The following is a 22,740-nucleotide window of genomic DNA, read 5'->3' on the forward strand; positions in this document are numbered from 1 at the left end:
ATTTGTTTGAGAGTGTATGTGAATTAGAGGTCAAGATGTAGGCGTGCAATATGATGGTCTCCAACATAAAACTTAGAGGTGTAAATCAACTTCTTACGGAAACAAAAGGAGCAACAGATGATGCTGCTGTATTTTTTGGCAGCACACAGGGATCTTATTGGATGAAGCCAGGAAAGATTTTTGATGCTTTGTTGCTAGGATGCTAAAGAGTTGGCTATGACTGGATCAGCTGGTTAAAGGTAAACATATACATATAGCATGTAAATAACACAAGCGATAAGAGGTTTAAAAACAGCAGGCTACATGTCTTTCAAACACCATTAAGGCATATGCTTCCATTTGCTCTCTTAGATGACGTTTATTCCTATATTGTGACGGTCCAAAGCCAAACTAGGCACAAGGGTTGGAAATTGGCAATAGCTGTAAATCTGTTCAGCACATCAGTTTCATCTTCTGTATTGAAACGAAGTTAAACTGCATCATTTGTTTAAAATAATAATTGAAGCATTTCTGTTGGTTGACAGACAGAGTGAAGGGCACAGTATTCTTATTGGTGAAAAGTAACCATTTTAATATGATATCAGTTGTTTAAAGTTATAGCATGTTATGTTGGGGACCTCACGCCTATAGAGCCCTGACCCACACACCCCTGAGGGTCCCAGGACCCCACTTTGAAAACCACTGACCAAATAGGCATGGTGTCATTTCATTCCAGTTATGTCCCACTGTAAAGCACATTTAATACACTGTGAATGCACCATGAAGCTGACTTATAGTATTAGCCCTTATTTTAACAGCCTTTTTGTCCTTTATGATGAAACTTTTACCCTTATTATTATTATTATTATTATTATTATTATTATTATAGGGTGGAAACTGTAATTGATAAACCTGTAGCCATTGCTAATGTGGTTTTCTAAACTCAGATTGTTTATTTCAAAAAAAAATTTCACAAATTAAGACTTTTTTTATTTAATAATTTTAATGATCTGCAATTTTGGAACAACATTGATTTTTTGTTAGCATTAAAAAACAGCCGGTGCTATAGTGTTTAAATGAAATGCTCTTTAAACAAGTGAAGCTGAAGGCATGAAGGATCCTGAACCCGGTTTCAGGATCCCCGGCAGCGCTTTTGGACTTTTCCAGATGTTTACTAGACTAAATGACAAGTTTATGCAAAAAAGAAAAGAAAAGAAAAAAAAGAAGCACCAGCTAAACCGCAGTCCACCCAAGTAGTGGCTCAGGAACAAATCCCAATTTCCAGAGACTATTCGTGCCAAGCAGCCTTCTGCCAGTGCTGCCACATCTGTGCCTACTCAAAAGTTTTCTCGCTACATTCCTCGTCCTAGAAATATGTAGATATGTTTTCAATCAGAGGATCCCGGAGGGCTTTGGGCTTTAAGACAATGTGATTGTGATTTGATCATTTTTTTCCACATTTTTTTAATACAGAATTTTTCTCAGGCTTTTAAATTAAACTTTTTATTTTAGTTATGTGATTATTTATGTAAACACACCTTTAGCATTTTTGGCACTAGACTGCTGTCAGCCAACATCAAAAAGTGCAGAGTGTGAATTGCTCATATAAATATGGATTTGTGCTTGTGCGAGCAGACTACAAACAGACATTGTGTACCTTGCTTTGGAACCTCTTTGCAAGGCATTTGAATGGGCGGCTTGATAGGCCATGAGACCATGAGAAACACCCGACATGAAAGCCGTCGTCTGCACACCAAGGAAATTCTGCTGACACCTAATCACAAAAAGAGAGGAGTGAAAAAAAATCAGCCGGAGTCCACAGCGATCTCCATGGGTTATCTTGAGGGAGCGTAACCTTTGTGACATTGATAGGATTGTACACAAAAGAAGGCGCTGCGCTTGTGCATGCACCAACACACACAACTGCACCAGCCTTCTTTCACTGGGTTTTTTAGGGGTGTGGGTTTGCTGGGCTCTGAAGCTGCAGCAGAAGTGATGGATGTCAGGTTGCCCTCTGTCGCTGTTTTACTCGACTCGCCTTAATGGACCTTTTACAGACTCAAGTGAAATTGATGGGAAAACTACTTCAAAAAAATGAATCGGGGCTCTTTTCTCTTTTCTCAGGTTTGCAACCGCAGAGCGCCTTATCAACACCTAATATTTTACATGCAGTAAAACCTCCCGTAAAAATCTGTTTCTCTTTACCCCATATAGCTGGTCAGAGCTTAAGGAGCTGGAAGTCAGACTCAGGCTGGAAGGCACCCAGTGAAACCAGTCACTCCTCTCCTCTCACAATTATTTCTCAGTCTTTTTCTTTCTCATCATTTGACAGAATGTTCTCATGTCAGGCCAAACATGTGATTCCCTTTAAGCTCTGCCCTTAAGCAGCTGATAGTCCAGACATTTTCTCTCAAGACAGACAGTGGAGACAGAGAGAGGCGCGACTATTTATTATATTTACTTGTCTATGGAAAGCGGCTATTTCTAGTGGAGGTGTAAGGCCGACTTGATGAGGTGTTTAAAACGGCGGGATAACACCCATACCAGGGCGCTATGACAGCCTCCCTGTACCCCTGATGGACTGCATTAATGTTTTTTATGTCAAGTAAATAGTTTGGAATAGTCAAAAAATGGCCACACCAAAGGACCAACTGCTACGAATCTGATGCAATTAATTATTTTGATACTGAAACACAATCCAAGGTTGACACCCTTAATGTGGCTGGCCAAAATCCCAACAAACTCCACATATAAGCAAAATTTTCTGCTCGGTCTGGCCTAATCCTACAGACATTTGACTTTAGGATAGGAAACCATATGTCTGGAAACTTATCGGCTATCATCTGGTGATTTATCCTCCAGGAAGAGTGATTAATATTCTCAAGCCTCTGGTGTAGCCAGCAGATATCTAGGCCAGGACTTCCTGTTCTTTCCATCATATACAAATCACGACAGGAATTGAATCATTGGCAGACATCTTTTTGAGATTGAACCTCCCTCCATCGCTCTTTTCCTCGTAATGTGAACAAAGCATTCAAAAATCTGACTGATGGCTATAACTCTGATTAAATATGGAAACCCATCATTTGCAAAAATCTTGGCTGTTGTCTACATCTAATGCAGATTGTCGTCATCCCTAACTATTCCAAAATTGGCGATCAGGATGACCAAATCACATTACCTGTCTAATAATCCATTGGTTTAAATGGCAAAAGGTCCCTGTAGGACCATAGCAATGTGTTTCCCATTTACACCAATAGCAACAAAGCAACTATTGGTAGCAATATGGAGTGTTGTACTCTGCCCAGGACTCAGGCTATATATAAACTGTTAAAATGGTGGATTCTCCTGTTAAAAAACGTTTAAAATAATGAGGACCGTGGGAACCAAAAGCTCTTCAGGCTTCAGGCTGCTCTAACCACTTGATGTAAGAGAGTTTTTTCTACTCTTGGATCTATGTGATGTCAAAGAGACTGGATATCTCTAATATGGTCATCTCAAGCACACAGCTCAGCCTCTGTGGACAGCCAGTGCAAAGAAAGTTGACTTAAAGGGAGAAAAGCTAAAACATCTTGTTTAGACAGGGGAACTGAAGGGCTGCATGAAGGCCCAGTGTAAGATATAAGGACATTTTTGAACTTTAAATCAAATACTACTCTACTGCTACTCCATTATATTAGGAGCTACTCAAGTATAGAAACAATACGTCCCAATTAAGGTGTTTTAATGCTCAATATAACATCCTGTTGGAAAATTATTCACATCACGTGTGAATATTAGTAATAATCATAAGTTGTTGTATAATTCCAGCCAGGCTGTATGTAGCCATTCATAGCAGTGCTCTCTGTTGTTAATATAAAAGTGCAAGAAATAGATATGCATTGAAATCCATCTTTATGAAATGTGCTTCATCTTAATAATGCCATTTCACTGGACCTTTAATTTGTTTCTCTTGACAAGTTTTTTGTGCAGAAGCAGTGACTGTGAAAACAAGCATAGAGGAAGAAAAATAGAAGATGGTGGTAGGGGAGACAAAGGCGGAGGGGTGGACACAGGTAAAGCACCACCTGAGGAGAGCAGAGCAGATTGAATCCACTCAGATCTTTAGCTTTTCTGAGACTCTCTCAGCAGAGTCCAGGGTCCCGCCATGTGCACCGAATCACGACCTAATCTCACGTCTGCCGCCTCTTCACCCATGCTGCTCGGCCTCTCGATGCGCATGTGTTTGATGGCTCTCGACTCTGAAGTGCGTTTGTTGATATGTTGATATCGTTTCTGCCCGAGTCAACACCTGCGGCGAGTAATGGCGACATAACAAGCCCGATCTGATCAGAGGTACATGCGTGTTTGCACACGTGTGTTTAATGATCTTGTGTGTGATCAGCCTCTGGCTCAGAGATAAGAAGGCAAACAGCCCACAGGAAGTCGCTCCGCACACCCAGCCGGAGACAGACTCCTGTTCAAGCGCAAGTGTCAGATTCTCGGCGTGAATGCATCGTGTTTGGACCATGGGCGGTTTTGTTGATGTCATATTTCTTTGTATGACCATTAGTCAATCTGCACAGATGCTGCTGTTAATGTGAAACACGTTCAGATAGAACGACGAGCACAAATTTGTTACTTTTAGTCGAGATTTGTGTCGCCCAGTTTGTAGAGAATTTATTCTTTTCTTCTGCACTGTCTTCACGATATCTGGCTCCTATTGGGGATTGAAGACATCTACCGGCACTTTTGTTCACACTGTATTTTGTGCTGATTTTTCATGTGGTTGTGTAGTGTAAATTTTGTGGCATGTCCCTGCAGTGGTGCAGCTGTGTTAAAAGCTTGCTGGCATGTACGTTTCCTCTTACCCCTGAATCCAAAGAAGTTCTTCGCAGCAAGGCGTCAGAACGGGATGTGGATGAGTTAAATGAGACACGGATTTTTTTTGTTTGTTTTAGAACTCTTACCTTTTCACACCAGCTGGGATAATTTGCTTGACTAGGGAGAAATTATTGGACTCATCCCAGCCTATGTGGCGATACCTTCTATAAACCAGGATGAGCATGTTGGGGTGAAACAGAAGAAGAAATCAGCTATTTTAGGGGTCACCATCTGATCATCTGAGGCCACTGCTTAGTTTCATTATGAATAAATATAGGTCCAGAAATTTCAAAAGGAGGGATTTACATGAACTAGCATGCACATGAAGCTCCACTGACTACCAGTACAGAACAGAGAAGCTCCGATTACAACGTGCACAGAGAGTGTGACTTCATTCGCAGCTAAGGAGGCCATTAATCCATTAAGTGTTCACTAAACAAATAGTTGTTTGCTGCTAATGTTCACAATCTCATGTATATATAACCTTTAAATCTGAAGAGCTACATTAGTAAGAACTGCAGTGACAGCAGGAAATGATTGATGGTAGCATGATGTTGAGATCAAATGACAAGGCATTAAGAGGAAAACCAACATCAGTGCATTATTGGTTCCACTTTGCTCGTGTTATTTTGCGCCTCGATGTCAGCAGAGGTCAGTCGGTCTTGACCCGCTGAACCTCTGTTCTTCATGAGTCCACAAAAACTTCGGGTGTCACTCAAACGATGGCCTCCCCCCCCCCGCCTCCACCCGTCCCTCAGCCATTGTCTAAATGTCATCTGGCAAACAAAACGCCTGTTCATACAGAGCCGGAACAAAACACAGCATCCTCCGTTCACACTGCGACTGTCAAACACTCCCAGCAAACGCTGCCACCTCCTGAAAAACACGCCTGTCTCGTCTCTTTCTCTCTTTTTTTTTTAATTATCGGGGGCAGAGAACTTCTCACCCCAGATCAAAGGGGGTATCACAGCAAACATGGCAGAGATCCCAATCCTGAAACCCATCCTGTGTGTGTGTGCGTGAAAGAGAGAGTGTGTATGATTTGTGCATGGAGGCCATGAAAAAGCCCATTGTGGTTGCGCCAGTGTGCCTAATTAGTGTGTACACAACTATGTCAGTCGTTCTGTGATCTCCTCTTGTTCGGCTGTTGTGTGGGGCTCTATTGTGAGCCGAGTGGGAACACCGAGGGAAATGTAGATCTCTGTGTGTCCCCTATAGTAGTGTGTGTGTTATCAGAGACACACATCAGCGTTCCCGTCTGTCTGGTTGCGGTCTCGTCTTTGCCTCACCCGGCGAGCTCAGCGTCTTGGATGCAGCTTGATTTACAGCTGCGAGGCCCCGCGGCTCCAGGATCGGGTGGCGCTGCTGCCCTGTGTGCCAGCCGGGGCCTCGAGGAGTCAAGTTCAGCCTGCCTGTTTACTTTATGCACTTTAATAACTAACTTTATGCCCTTATCAACGGGTCTGAGGCCACTGTCTCTTTTTATCGTGCAGCTCCAGGGTCTGGTTTCCCCAATGTACCCGAAGGTCTCGCCTGACTTTTATTTGAGAACATGCATGAGTTGCTCAGATAACGCTTGCATTTGGGTTTTTTCATCAAAGCTAGTTAAAAGATAGTATCCTCTAAGTCAGTGGCGATAAGTAAACAGGTTTGATGAGTTTTAAAGTTTTAAACTTGACACTGAGAATTAAAAATCACTTTAGCTGGAAATTCTCAGGAGGACTTTGCTGACTTTTAGTACAGCCTCAAACAGATGCTGAACTTTTATCTTCAGCAAGAATAAGTGCAAAATCTTTGTGTTGTTCAAGTCAGGGGTTCAATACTAATAATATTCATTTTTATTTTCACCTTCTTTTTTGGCTGCAGTGTTAAATACACTCCCCAAGTGTATGAAATGCAAAATAAAAAAAAACAACAACACCTGAAAAGAGGAGACGAATTCAAGCCTTTGATATGAAATTGTATAAAAATGCATTCCCATCACCCAGGGATGCCAGGTTACAAAACAGAAGAGACATTTTTGTTCGATAGTTTCCCTCGAAAACAAAGCTCGGCGAGTTCAAACTGTTGGAAGATTAACTTTGACTTAATCTAATGTTTTCTGTTCCCCCCTGCCCTGTTTGCGCAGATGAAAGAGCTGACTGAATGGGCTTTGTACTGGATGAGGGATAAGACTATTGTCTGGACTTGGCTATTGTCACAATGCCCAAGGATTTTCAGTTTACCTTGTCGGTGTTTGAGCTGCCAGGTTTTACACCATGGAGACAAACTGTCTGACTTAGTGGAGTTTCTTTCATGCATTTCTTTTCATTTCTCAAAGTTTATTTGCAAATAAGATATCCTGTTGGGATGAAGATCATTTGATATTCCCCTGATAAAAAGGGCTCCAAATTACAACCGTGTCACTTTGCCACATGAAGTGTTGTTTTAGTGATAAACCATGTGTCTCCAAGTTTGGTATTTTTGAAAGATGACATCCTCAAAAGGAAAAGGGAGAAAAAAAGCCTTCAAACAGCCCATTCTGGTGATGCATGAGACGGCACCGCAGGAGCTAGATAGATGGGAGGAGGAGTTAACACCCCTATCTTGTTTTTGTGCTGATATCAGTAATCAGTATAATTCTGCAGTTGTGACTTGATAAAAATCTCGTTGTCGAGCAAAACTTTTCAGGAGGATAAAGCGTGCATTTGATCTCCTGTAAACACTTTAAGATGGATTCACCGTGTTGAAGCTCCATGCCGCCTGTCTCCACTAGAAAAAAAGAAATAATAAAATACAGGAGTATGTGTGGTGGTGTACTGGAAGACAAAGCAACATGAAGATAACACTGAGGTGTGTTATCATTCTTTGATGTTCTGGTATAGCTCTTTGAGTGTGTGTGAGTACGTCCTGCTTTATCAGCACACAGAGATGTGAGGGGGCCTGACCTTATCGCTGCGTCTCTTCAACCTCCTACATCCCATCCTCCCTTTCTGCTCTTGAGATCGTCAATACAGACACGCGCACACACCCAAACAAAGCAGATCAGAGGAAATGCTCTAAAACAGTTCAATACATCCATCAGTGACACTCTTTGATGGGAGAGGATGGCCGCCAGTGTGTAGTGACGCATCCCGGCAGCTGATATCGATGAATCTCTGGATGTCGATGTTGTGGACCGAGTGGGAAGGCCCCATCACTGACCTGTGGTCACTTAGAGAGGAGAGCCTGTGGTGGTAATGGATTTTTAAGCCATGCTTACCTGTGCTGTGCTACAAATGGTGTGAGAGTTAGCTTGCTTTGCTGTTTACTGAGCGTGTGTGTAAATGCAGCGATTGAACGCTGCCAGAAAGCAAGTGATTTACAGCTCAATACTGCGCCTGAACGCACCCTGTGCGGAAACATGCAACACTGAAGCTGCTGCCCTGCTAACATCCGCCTCATGCTGCTCCTGTACAGGCGACGTGAAGGCTGTCTTTATTTCCTGTCTTATCTCTAGGAAACCCTGCATTCACCTTGCTTGCACAATGTTAGAGTCAATAATCTCAATAATGCTAAACTTATAGAAAACAGGAACTTGTGGTTTCCTGTGTGCAATGGAAAATTATACCAACTAAACAGCTTACTACATCTTATGCATTGTTCAAAGCTGCATTCTATTATGGAAACATTTTAATCAGCACACATACAGGCAATGGAAATTTTCTAAAGCTGAAAATAAATCTTCTAATCGTCTGCACAATGACAACCATATTAGGACACATAGAAACAATAAAAGCATGTGACTTTGCTCAAATGACAATTTTAAAATAATCAACTCTAACATGTTTGTTTCTAAAAAATCTTCGTCGTCTAGATAATTTACATTAGTTTGACTTGGAACACCAACTTTATTGTCTTTTTTTTTCTCATATTACATCTTTAAATATTTAAAACTCTTACATTTATTATTGGAATTTTGGACCCCTAAAAATTATCTATCTATCTATCTATCTATCTATCTATCTATCTATGAATGATATAAATAAACACACACACATACATAGAGAGAGAGAAATATTGTAACATTTACTGGCACATCACCTTTTAGGTGTTTTTTTCCTTTTCCATATGCATGACTTAATCATCATTAGATAATGAAAATGAAAAAAGAAAAAAAAAAGTAGCTTTTCACCACTATTAGCACACTTGAACTTTTAACAATTTCAGCACTGCGTGGCTAATTAGCATGAGCAACTTGATCGCATAGCTAATTATCTTAACATATATCTGTTACCAAATGTTTTTCTCAATTTCTAATTCTCAGTCTATATTTTCACACAGTCTACAGCAACACAAAACCTGCTATTAAATTGGTCAAACTGAAGCTCAGTCGAACTATATTTCTCTCAAAGCTACGTTAACAAACCACTAGTGTCCCCGCAGCTACATAATCCTTCTCTTTTGTCTGTGTCTGTTAGTTTTAAAATATCACATTATTGCTTCTATTAGTAAAGAAATGAGACCAAGTGTAAAGCATAATGGCAACAAGGTTTATTGCGACATGAACAGCCAAGACTGTAGCCTCGCTGTCTACATTATACATTTAAAATAGTGATTTAAGTGTGTGGATAATATTTGAGAAATTTTAAAATCAATCACTGTTTAGTTAAAAGTCTGCTTTTTGAGCAAATAAAAAATCCGTGTTCTCAAGTGCACAGCAAACATCTTCTATGTTAATAAAGTTTAAAAGCAGACTGCTGCCTGATTATATTAAATACATCAGAGCACATGTTGTTCGTGCTGCTTTCTCCTCTGAACTCCATGTTTTTTTAATCGATCACATCGGCTTCTCTTGTCATCACTGTGCTGGGATGTGTTGTTCGTGACCTTCGGGCTTGCGTCTTTGGTATGAATCTCTATGCCATTTATTTGACGATTTTTGAGGTCTAGTTTCCCAGGGCTCGGTGAAGTCTGCTCGACTGTTTGATTTAAGGCTGTTATTTTCGCCCATCATTTCTCCACCGGAGGAGAAGGCCTTAATTTATGTCCTGTTTTTTGCAGTGCGACTATGCGGTCGCAGGCCTCATCTGTTTTAAAGCATGGAGGGGAAGTCATTCTGTAACCTCCACGCACGTGTGACTCGTTAGCTAACATGGCTATTAGCCACAGTTAATTCCTTTCTCCTTCGTTGCTGAAGGCCTTCCGAGAGACACATAAATATCCTGAGTGGAAAAATTTAAAAATGAGGACACGTGACTCCGATCGCTTCCTGACCACCAGCTGCCCATCTAAGCACTTTTCGGTTACGACAAAGACCTTCGCATACTTCATAACCACTGACACCGTGTTACAGTGGAGAAAAGGGACGTTCCCGGGTGTCACTTGGTCCTGATCAGAGTGAGATTTACGGTGACCTGACCCAGGAAACGCCAGCACGGGGTGGCTGGAATTATCCCAGGTTGACTCCTTTAGGGAGTGACTGCTAGAGGTCAGGGTGAGAGATCTAGATTTATATAGCCTGAGCTACATGCTGTACAGGCTCTTTCTCCATTTAGCTAATGGGCCTGCTGTCATAATAACCATCCTTTCAGGGGGGAAGAGTTATGGCCTCATTGTCTTCCTGCTAAAGTTGTTTGTGCGTTTTCTTCTTGGAAAGCTGTGAGAGCCGAAGGTTGGCCGCTTATGTAAGGAGGGTTGCTGGAGCTGCAAAAGCTACATTAGTGTCCTGAACGCTAAAAACATTGGGCCCATATTATAGTCCCACTATCACCCGAAGTTTTCACGTGTTCAGTAGCATCGTGAATGTGATTTCTTAAAGCAATCTGTCCAAAAAAAGAAAGAAAAACTGAAGCATATTCATACCTCATGGTACTGTAAGAGGGTGGGTTGAACCCACTTTACCATCCTGTCATTTTTAACATGAAAAAATAAAAATGAAACAACAGTTGTGTTAGTATTCAAAAGAAGAAACGCAAAGATTTTGTCAGCGTTCAACAACTGCAGCTCCTGCAAGATTTACACAGAATGCCAATACCTAAAGGGCGACACACACCAGCCGTGTCACGCAGCATCGTGTCATTTAATGCCGTTGGCGCGCACACCAAATGTGCCGTGCAGACCGAAGAAATAGTCAAGCATATGCCAAACGTGATAAAACTGCTGTTTTTCTACATCATTGCCTTATGTTAGGGTGACATTGTCACATATCAGCCCACGGTCACGCCCAATGGTGAGTGGGCTTACAGAGAACACCATGACGCTCTGGTGTTGTGAGTCATGTCCTCACATTGAACACAGCGTGTTACCCTTAAGTCATGGAATAAATCCTAAATACCCGTAACGCATCTGATTACGTTTGCAGGTGACGAGAAACAAAATGCAGAAACAAAATTATTCAGAGTTTTGTTGTTCTTCTCGAGAGCCTGAGTGGGTCGCTGTGTCAGCTCATCATCATTTTTAACCTCAATTTAAACATAAATGCAGTACATAGCTAATAACCGTTGCCACGGTTTTATCTTTTGAAATGTATTATTGGACAGTAGCTGAAAGTAAAGTTTCAATCACGAATTTCATTGCAAATTAGAACATTAATAATACACTCTAATAAATGGCTGTGAAAATACGGTAACTTACCGTTCTTAGTGACAGTATGGGCTCAGTATTATAGCTGTTTGAGGAAAATTTATTAATAGCAAACTACTCTATGTATTCATGTTGTAATAAAGTAGGCAGACACTTTCAGGTGCTCCGTTTGTGCCCAAGGTGGTTACCACAGTGGTCGGATCCACATATTCCGGGGGCCCTTCCTGTTGCAACGCTAACATTTATCCAGGCTTGCGACCGGAACTGGGGAAACAGAGCTTTCTAGCCTCTGAGGGTGGGCTTCTGTTTCCTTTCAGTTGTGATCGGCACATCAGACAAAGGTGACAAACAATACGCTATTATTTATTTTTCAGAGGAGTCAGATGAGTTTAATCTCACTGTGATGTTCAAGCTCGCCCATAACTCATCCGAGTGACTCATGATGCGTTCGAGTTGTGCCGTCTCACTGAGCAGCGAACAGCAAACTTAAGATAAATTAAAAGCCAGTGGATTCAAACCTGGGGCCTTCTCGTGAGGCAACTATGATACCCAACTATGATACAAGCAGGTTTGTTTGGTGTAAATTGACCGTAGGTGTGAGCATGAGCGTGAACGGTCGTCTGTCTTTGTTAGCCTTGTGGCAGACTGGAACAGTCCAGGGCGTACCCTGACTCTCGTCCTATGACAGCTGTGATAGGTGCCAGATTTCTTGTTGTGGGTGGTTGTTAAAATATTAAATATGACGTTGTGGTGCAGAGTTGATGAATTGCAACAAAAGCTGATATTTTGTTGAGATCATACAGTTTGAGCCTCTGTTAGGCAGGAACTTTCTACTGCAGTCTACTTTGTACTTTTACATTAATAAGCTCAACTCAAGGAACATTAAAATAATGGCCATAAACAGTACTGTACTGTAACTGACCAGGAAAATGTGTTTTGAAGTCACGCAAATGCAAGTGACAACACATCTAAAATGAAGATATTTTAAACTGGAAAAACTTGCAGGCTGACTCTACATATGGTGCATTTGAAGCAGCATAAACAACGTTATGGCGTTTCACAGCAAAACAAACAGCTAACCAGGAAATCAGAGGAGTAGTTAAATAACATTGCAGTCAAGCAAAGGCAAACACACACAGAGCAAATGGACTATGAAACAACAAATTCCTCTTTGTTTTATACAGTGACACAGGTTAGCACGAGACACATCTGTGCCACATTCCTCTCCCATTCTCAGAAACGCGCCGTAGCCTCCAGCTAACCCCAGCTACTACGGATTAGCAATGCCACGCTGGCTAACAGCACAATACAAAGTGTTGAGTGGAGCTAACAGGCTGTTCTGCGGCTGTATGCGGAGCAGGTGTGTTGGAAAAACTTTAAACACGTATTCATGCACAGTGACATTTATCATAGTCTTATCACAAACCCGCACAAAAAAAGCACATACTGGCCAGATGGGTGGTTATAGATCGGCACGGGCCATGTGCCAGCAAGCGGCATGGTCATTAGAGGGGAAAGGGTGTGCAGAAAGAAGCCAGTGAGATTGCGAGGGAAGCCTGAACCTCCTGGGAGCTATTCCTCTCTCTGCCTCTGTGTATCACATTAGGAGGAACATAAAACTTTATATTGTCTTAGATGAGATTTTAACTTTGTTTTAGACTGGGTCTCGCCCCAGAATTAATGTCGGCCTCTGGACCAGCACTGAGCTGATGCACTACTAAAAATCCCCACTGAGACCAATGCTAATTACATTGTGTGACATCTCAGGTGCAGCCTGCAAAACGCTGAGGGAAGCTGGAGCAAATACACTTTTTTTTCTCCCTTTTCTGCCAGCAGCCATTTCATCTGTGAGAGTAATGTGTTTTTGGTATTGGAAATTTTATTCTGTGGGACAGATCATCCAAATCTGTCAGGAAAAATGAGCTGGATTCAAATGACTGGTCAGATTTGTGGCCTTTTTAATATATTCTTTGTATTATTGCGGTTTATATGTCAGCATCAGTTTCCGCTAGTCGAATCCCAATCCTCTTATCAAATCTAATTAGGTTTAGTTTTTATCCTGTGGAAGAAACTAAAGCTATAAATAACTTGAACTTCTTGGTGTGTTATCAGCTTTTGTTGGTTAAGGAGGCAGAAACACTACAATTTTTCTGTGGTAGCCTAATAAATGGCCATAATCTGTAAACTGAATCAGGTCCAGGCTAACTAGTGTTATTTTTCACAAAGCTTGCTCCAAAGTATTTGGAGTCCAGAGGCAGAACTAATTACTGGCTTAAAATATTTATATGATACGCATGAAAGTTTAACAAGAGATTATCCTGCAATTAATGTGACATAATGGTCTACGTTGTTCCTCAAGTGAAAAGTCAGCACTCTGTTAGGCTTGCTACCCTGCTAACCTTGATGAGTTCATGTTAAAGACTTAAATAAAAGGTTTTATTGAGATACTTATTAGCTTCAGAGCTGATACAATCCAAGAACCAAGGCCACATCTGCCATTTCAGTACTCTTAGATAAGTTGGGGAAAAGGACTTGGGAGTTGGAGTTGTTTATGAGGAATTGCAAAACCGTTTGGGCCAGATTCTTCCATATTCCAGTCCTAGTAACAGATGACAGTGTAAATTTATTGCTTCAATTTATTTTTTTTACGCGTGTGTGCACGCTTCTGTGTGTATGTGGCGTATTTATTTAGGTAGTAAATCCCCGGCAGGCAGGACCGAGCCTGGCAGTGTAGCTGTGTGTCAGGACTTACTCATCGGTGTTTGGGGAAGGGATTACGGGGGATGAGAGACCTACATTCACACAAAACAGGATGAAGGGAACAACACGGCGAGAGCGAAGGAGTCCATTTACTAACAGCAGACAAGTTCTCCGCCTGTCTCTTCTTCTCTTTTGTTCTCCTGCGCCATTTAGCGAGCGCTTTCATCCGAAGTGCCTCACCGTACCATGCGTGCATGCATTTTTAGCACTGGTGGCTCCACTGGGAATGCAGCACCAGCCCCTCCTCACCTCCGCTACCCTGGCGGCGGCGGTGCCATGCTCTGCCAGTTGAGCTATGCGGGACCACACACATGCACGTCTTTCCTCCTCGTTAGTCCTTGCTTCTGTAAATTATTAGAATAATGTCCTGCTATTTGCGACAGCTGCTTCAGTCACAGCTGAAACACATCTACTGTGGTGGGCACGCTGTTGGATGAAAAACGCATGCAGATACAGTTTTTGCAAGAGTTTTACTGGAAGCGGTCAAAGCTCATTGTTTGCAATGTTTCATAAATGTGCTTGGATAGCATTGTTATTGTTATAGAACATGGTTATAATTGATACACAAATGAGTATGTAATCTGGCAGATGTTGCTTATAGTCCTGAACCTAAAATGAATCATCAGTCAGGCCAGGTCTATACAGAATAATACCACCTTTCAGCTCATTGTTTTGGTTTTCCTGAAAGTAACCCACAGAGCAATTTGGTGTTGATAAGACGTCTAAAAGCACAGCTCACTGGTTCAAAGTGGTTTGGTGTGTGTTAAATTTGACTCTAAGGTGGATATTTTGCTGCTATGTTTTCAACAAAAAAAGTGCAAATATAAATGTTCCAAGCAGGAGTCTTAATCAGTTCACTAACAATAGTAACTTACCAAGATAATTTACTGTATGACAGAAACACAACAGTTTTATATTGGCGACTGTTAGGCAGCGTGACGATCCAGAGCTACAACATCTATTCTATAAATTGAGTCTGGTGCTCACCAGAAAAACTACAAAAAACTAATTAGCTAGCTACTAGTTAGCAACTTAGACTTTACTGGAAGTTTTGGGATGACCAAAAATGAGGCTAACAGGAGAGTGAAAATTGGACTATACATAGTAGGCTAAGAGAATAGAAACACACTCCAAATTAAGTCTAATCTTGCTCTGTCTATACCAGAGGTGGGCAATTAACTTTCCCAAGGGGCCTGTTGTGGAGGGCTGTGCCAATAAGCTGAACTCTAGTCTGCACGATATCAGTGTGGCCCTCCACAACGGTCCCAGTTTCTGATCTTGGTAAAATGAATTGCCCTGGTCTACGCTTTAAACTATTTGCTAACAGGTTGATGTGCACTTCTGTTGATATCATCAAGTTTAAAAGATTGGTGGCATGCTTGCTACTTGCTTCAACCAACCAACAGTATATGTCTAATAACTATTTCCAGAAATCAAGAAATTATGCAAGAAATTAGACACTAAATAACAAGTGTGAAGTCAATAGCATGCTTTCCTCCTCCACTCTTGTTTTTTCTTTGTCCTCTGTTCTATCAGTCTGTCGTTGGTCCTCTACAGCTCACCCAGACCTGTCAGCCCTAAATCAGGGGAACAGATGAGAAACAAATGGGTTTTGTCTTGCACACATGAGGGAGGGAGATACGCTTATCAGTGCTTTAGTGGTGGGCTTTACCCAATGCACCACCACTGCCCCGAGCCACAGCTGCCCCTTTAACTTTCTCCATTCCTTCTCTTCCTCTACCTGCCATTTTATCTGAAGAATGTGGGAATGTTGTAAGGCTGGGGATAGAGGGAAAGGGAAAGAGGGATAAAGAGAGGGGAAAGCATGGTGTTTTTGGGTGTTGACAGGTCTCTTCTCTACACCGACACCTTCTCCTGAGCCGAGGCGGATTAGAGCCTCATTGGAGGCCAGTAGATCTCCTCCTCCATGACTCTCATTTTCCCAGGCACCCTTCAACCCATTACCAGTCCCCCTCTTCTTCTGCCTTAAACCAGCCACTAGTCCTTATTCTCAGAGGTGGAGTGGGGCTTAACTTGTTCCTGGCATTCTGGCAAATTTCACCCGAATGGAAAGTAAAGCTGGCACTTCTCGGATTAAACTAAAGATGGTTCAGATGGTTCTCCCCCCGACTACACCATTTTCTAAGGCGACAACAAGATTGTTTTAAATTAGAGGCCAAGAGGTTCTTTGCAAGCTGCCATATGTTTAATTTATACTTCTGAGTTCAATTTTCATAGATCCTACAACATATACTAGTGGCTGACACCATTTGCAGAATTTATAAGTGTTGCTGTGCAATTTCAGCAACACAAGATTTATCTGCGCCAAGGTTTCTCTCACGAGTTCAAAAGACGGCAGCACTGACTGACCCAGCTGAGTCGTGTCGGGCTGTGTTAAAGCAAGGAAAAATATTCTATAATATACACATGTTGCAAGATTTGTAAACTCTTTAGGTTTACAAACGCACCTTGGAAGCGCATGAAGTTGTGCCACTTGTGCCTACTTAGTCTGAAGGTCGCTGCGGTCAGTACATGTGCTGAAGAGAGAGGACTGTGGAAGCAAACACTGGCGCTCTTTGCTCGGGATCCACTTGGGACCATTTAAAAACTCATCGACTGTAATATCATCCTATTGTGCAGCGTTTACTGTCAACACCATCCACTTAAAGCAGCCACAGATGCGCATATCGTCCGTCGCTGGCACCGAATCTGTGACATGTCATTTGTGGACCGGTGCCGCTGACCGCCAGGCCACCCCGATGCTCTCATCCATTTACGGCGAGGCTCTGAGTGCTTCAGTCATGACAAGGGGGCCCAGAGGCAGAGCTGGCAGAGCCCATGAGTGTTTGTGAGTGTTGGTTAGTGAGTGATTGAACGCAGCTCCCTGTGATGTGTGTGTCAGAGGCACAAGAAAAAAAAAAGAAATTGTGTCAAACATTTGGGCATGCGTGTGTTGAATGATTCCGCTGATAGATGCTTCATTTGCAGCTTGCAAGCCTTCATTGTGTGCGTGCAAATGCAAATGTGTGGGGATGTGTGTGCGCACCTTTGTAGGCATACATCTATGAACTTCATTGCGGTGTTAATAAGAAGCAGATACGCCTGGAGGGGTGTGGGTATTTGTGTTTGTGTGCGCGCGTGTGTGTGTTGTGTGCATATGAGTATGAGTTCTCATCTCCGGTGTCAGATCAGTGGTGCAAAGAGAGGAAACGCAGAGGTGAATATTTATTCCAAATGGGGGAAATTCCTCTTTATGAAGACAAACAGAGGATGAAACAACGCCGGAAAGGAATTTCAGAATTAAAGAGCTGTCGAAAATTCATTAGCAGTTATTAAGATGTACTAGTTTCCTCTGTTTTAATCATCTGTGCTGTGATCTTCTATCTTATTTGCATTAAATGCATGCAAACGGCTTGACAAGGGAGCATTTTTATGATCACCAAGAATCAATTCATTACAGAGAAACATTAAATGCAGAAGAATTTGTTTTAATGACGCCGCCACGGGGACCTTATGACAACAGTTTATTCCAAAACATATGGCAAAACATAAATAGGATCTCATGTGGGCACAGAAAAACTCAATGTGCAGAGTATACATTTACATTTGCATATAAATATTCACTTCTCTCTAACTGTGTGTTTTTTTTTTACTTATTAAAAGACAAGAATTGACAGGTGTTGTGCACATTAACCACAAAAAGTCAATTATGTCTACTCCCTTGCTTATTATCTCGTGTAATTTTTCCTCCTGCCCTCCCCTTCCTGTTCCTTCTTCTGACTGATATGAAGCCAAGTGAGTACAGCTGGTTTGTGACCCTTCAGTGGGGTCTCTGGCTCCTCCTTGAATCCCCCAAACCCTACTCTGATTCTTGTCTGCTTGTAGCTGGGGAAACCATACGAGCGCGAGGATAGCACTTTAGCACGAAGGCGAAACACTCCAGTACAGGTGCCAGAATTCTGACTTTGGTCTCAGGAGGAAGTTTGATATTGAGGTGTGTGATGTGACTTTGATACCACAATGATACCAGTGGTTTCTTTTAAGTGTTATACCAATACCCAAGAAACTTTAGCTGCTTTCCATACTTTCCATTTGAATCCAGTGCTGAAATGTCAATGGTCAAAAAGCAAACTATTTACGCTTTTATAAGCTTTTTAGCCTTTATTGAGAAAGGCCGGTTAACTCGAAAGCTGGGAAAAGGCACTCAGAAAATATCCTGGGGCAGATTCAAACCCGGGGCTCTGCAACAGCTCTGCATCGTGGGTCACCTGTTCGATCCAATGAGCTAATTTGGCAATCATGTCACTTTTTTTCCTGTCAGCCAGGACAACTTTAAAAATAGTGTCATTCAAATAAGTATAGTTGTGTCATTTTTAACTCAAACCAAGTTGTTTTTAATAATAATGAATTATTCTTATTCTAATGAAGTGTAAAAATGTGTAACACCTCAAACTGGGGTCTCTGATATGAGTTACATGAGTTACGCTTTAGTTACACAAGTGTAAAATCAGAATTTTGATGAGATGGGACTAAAAGAAACAAAACTCTGCTCAGGTACGAGGCAACAAGAGCTGGAAATTAGTACTCAGGAATGTGAAAAAATGCGAAAACTTGCATCCAGAATGTGTCACGAATAATCAAATCATATTAGAGGTCATAACTTCCATGGGTCTGTGCTCTGTATTTGGTTTTAGATGTAAAAAAAATCTTTTAATTTTCCCGTTTTACTTTCTTTTAAGTATGCCATGCATATATATATATTTTTTGTTTATTTTTAGTTTCATTAGCAGTCCAAGTTCTGTTTGCAAAGCACATTTGAGCTCGCTTTGGTTGCCTGAAGTGCAATACAGTGGATGCAGTCCCTGTTTTCCTGTTACATCAGCAGAACGGGAAAACAGGGACTGTGTTTACCAATCTCAAAAATCATGTGATTCGTCTTTATAAACAGTAGCTGTCACACAGGTAAGGAAATCTTAACTTTAATCTACTGGCTACACTTGAACCCTGATAAATCGTCTGTTGACCCTAAGGCCAAACTCCACAAACTAGGGTTCACTGTATGTGAGCTGTTACTGTGGCTATATTTCTATATAAATTGGACGGTTAATGTAAGGTTGAGTCCACCCAGTTGAAAACAACATAAATGTGACCAGAAACACATGATTTAAAATGTCACCAAGCAATAAATAGAAAGGTGGATCCCACACTGTGTGAACTGTTGATTTTCTTACATAAGAAGATTAGCCTAATGGTTCCCAGGTTATTCAGTGTAAACTGACTTGTAACATGCCTGTCCAGCTGTATTGATCTGAACTGTACTTGTACTAAGATTTTGTTAGGTAGCCCGATAGCAGAAAGATGATACCCCCCTTTCTCGCCTTCAGCGCTCTGACTGGTGTACTGTTTCATCTGCTAGTGGAAGCAGCTGCCAAGTAGCATGGCATCAAACCTATTTGAGACTGAAGAAGATTGAATATGCCTGCTACTGCCAGCAGTTCAGGGTAGATAAGATATTTCCTTTTGATATAAGTGAACTGCTGTAAATATGTGAAAAAGAATAAATCTCTTTTGTTCTACTTCCAATTAAGGGCTTATCTGAAGTCCGTTGCTGTTTTCTCTTACACGCCGTTTAGCTAAGAAGCTCTCATTAGTGATGGCCTCACTCCAAGTGATAACAACTCGTGCTGAATCAGTTTGTTTTGTTCAAACAGTGAAAAAATGAGGATTGGATGGGCCAAAACAAAATGAAGGACAAAAAAAATATCCAAACATCACCCCTCCTTTTTAAATAAAATAATTTATCAAGAAAAAAAAAGAGAAGAGCCCGAGATCCAGGTCTGATAGGTGAAAAAGGTCAGAAAGGCCGTTTACATTCTCCTCATGTGCAGTCTGTCTGAAACCTGCTTCACATCTGCTGCTGAGATGAAAAGAGCAACGCTGTTCCTCCCAATTAAGACCCCCTAACACACACATCACCACCACCACCGCTGTGTCCGTCTGTCTGACTCGAGCTTTGTCCACCCAGATGTCACCGTGTGTCTGTCTGTAGTGTTGTAATACAGCGTGAGTACATTTTTATTACTGCTGTGAAGAACAAGACATACTACACTCCAGTCAAACCCTGAATGTGGGATTTATGACAACTATCACAACTCTATTGTTATTGTGAAGACATTTTAAAATGATAAAGCATAGTCTTTTTAAATTTGGGGGGTTTAAAAGTGTACTTAACAGTAATTATCAGTAGTAATACCAGTGTCACCAGTGTAGGCCCCTACACTTTTAAGACACACAGCTTTATTATTAGACATTTTTAAATGTCAGTTGTATCTGTTACTTGCTCAAAGATCCAGCAAGTTGCAGTGATTTAAATGTACAGTATTCAACATTCTCAACGATGATATAAGTGCAGCAGATTAGCTGACAACAAGCAATCCTAAGGCATGATTTTTCACTCGGCTCTGAGCTGAACAGAAGTCGTTTTCCCTCCGAGAAGTTGTGCTGTTTCTTGGAAACAAAGCTCCTGAATCTCGAGGCTGGAGCGGCCGCCAGCCTCCATCTGCGTCCCTGCAGCTCCGGCTCTTGTCACTTGACACCATCTGCATGCTAACAGGCCCGTGAGAGCCTCTTCAGGCCAGCCGGGCACACACTGCAGGGCCCTGCGCTGTCCGGTGACAAGTGTGGTGGGACGAGAGCCAGGAGGCACACAGGAATGCAGCAGGCACCGTGGGTGTGTGCGTGTTTCTCTCTCCCTCTCTCTTGCTCGTTGAAGGCAATTCTTATTGTTTCCTTAGTTTGTTTGCCTCTGGCTAACCTGCGTCACTTCCAGAATCTCAACCAGCTTGCCTTTCACTTTGTTTTCATGTCACACCAGCTGCCTTGCTGACTGTTTGTCCTTAAATATCTTAATTATTATTTCTCAAGGATGGAATTCATTTATGTGATAGTTCTTTTAAATTCAAGTGTCATCCTTGCCCCATGTCATGCCCAAACTCTGAAATAATTCAACTGAAACTAGCTGCTTTGAGAAGGTTTAACGTAAAAAGCTCATAAAGGAAAAACAGAGAGAGATGAAAGAGGATTGGGGCCACTAAAAAAATAAATAAATAAAAAGATTTGTGGGTTTGTGCTTTTTTTCTTTCAAAATTATGAGAGAAAACTCATAATTCTGGCTTTTTGCCTCAAAGGTCAGAGAAAAAGAAAAGTCTGATTTTTAAAGAAAAAGACAGAATTCTGAAGAGTTTTTCTCAGAACTAAGATAAATAATAAATTTGGAGAACAAATATTGAAACGAAATAAATTATATTGGGTGATTTTACGTGTAAATTAATGCAAAAGATTCATTATTGAAATTGTACCTTGCACGCGAATGAAATGAAATAGGAAACATGGTCAGTCTTATTTTTTATTTTTATTTTTTTTAAATCTTTTAAATAAAAATTAACATTTTTTAACATATCCAAAACATAACCCATGTCTGGTTTTGGATTAACTTACTTAACCAGATCCTAAAGTCTGCCAGGATCAAGCAGTAAAGTCTTTCTATTGTTATCTAGGAGCGATAATTTCCAAAGGAGGAGGTAATGTGGTTGATCAGCAGACCTATAATTTTAATAGGGATCTGCTAAACAATGAGAAACATGCAAGACTAATGAATCTGTTGCTTATCGCACAGCTAGACTGTCGTGTTTTATCAATAAGATGGATTTTTTTGCATGTGCCTGCCATCACTCCTGACTTGAGCTCAGTCGTTTTGAGGGATTATGGGGATTTGAGTCTTTAGATGCATGTGAGAGCAGTTGACCTGCGTGTGACGGCTGCAGCCTCGGCTGCACAGCTATACTACACTTCTCTCCGAGCGTTTGACACCTGGAAAGGTCATATGTGCATACATACAACCACAAACACAGGCATTTGATAAACACGCGGTTCCTCAAATGTGCTTCCTTCGACCTCGGCTCACACACAAAAACACACCCACCCAAACACACAGAGCACTCAGTGAAGCCACCTGTGTGAACAGTGCTCAGGTTGGAGTAGTTTGCATTACCTGAATGATTATCGCTCAGGCTGTCAGAGCAGCATAAAGGCTTTGTTGAGGTGGATTAGCTGCCTGTAGGGCAGGGCTCGAGTTTCTCCCTGGGTTAGGCTCAGCAAGCGCCTAATGACAGAAGGAAGGTGCACTCTGTGACCTGTAGGTGTTAAACCGAGACCTCTTCTCGGCTGCGATGACCTGGCCCTGCGATGGGACAGGTTGAATGTGCGAGATGACATCTCCACTGCAGCCACAAAGCCAGCGAACTTTGCCAGCATTAGCAACACTCAAGTTAATCTGAATGCAGCGGTGGCTAGACTGAATTGTTCCTTTGTCTTACAAAAACAGTAGTTGATATCCGTGCAAGGGGGAAAAAAGGAGTTCATTTGAACTAAATAAATGGGCCGCTCCTGCTCAGTTGATTGCTCAGCTAATTAATCATTAGGCTCTTTGGTCAACCAAAAAATCTTTAGACAATTAGTCATCTTAAAGGTCTTTTTTTAAAAGAGGAAAGACCTATTAGTCTGTCGTTACTGGAAAAAATATGGGAGAGATTAATC

General features: G+C 41.6%; 1 protein-coding gene and 1 long non-coding RNA gene across 3 annotated transcripts in view; both read left to right on the top strand.

Annotated features, from left to right (window-relative positions):
• The window catches only part of LOC120714633, a 32,146-nt gene extending 9,596 nt beyond the window's left edge, over positions 1-22,550 (top strand). The window contains exon 2 of the long non-coding RNA XR_005691450.1: positions 42-22,550. This is a non-coding gene — a long non-coding RNA (uncharacterized LOC120714633). The remainder of the gene's footprint in view (positions 1-41) is intronic.
• The window catches only part of LOC120714632 (ephrin-A5b-like), an 87,515-nt gene that overhangs the window by 25,831 nt on the left and 38,944 nt on the right, over positions 1-22,740 (top strand). The gene's annotated exons all lie outside the window — the stretch shown is intronic.

This window comes from Simochromis diagramma, unplaced genomic scaffold (genome assembly GCF_900408965.1).
Source record: "Simochromis diagramma unplaced genomic scaffold, fSimDia1.1 OVJJ01000596.1, whole genome shotgun sequence".
Classification (NCBI taxonomy): Eukaryota; Metazoa; Chordata; class Actinopteri; order Cichliformes; family Cichlidae; genus Simochromis; species Simochromis diagramma.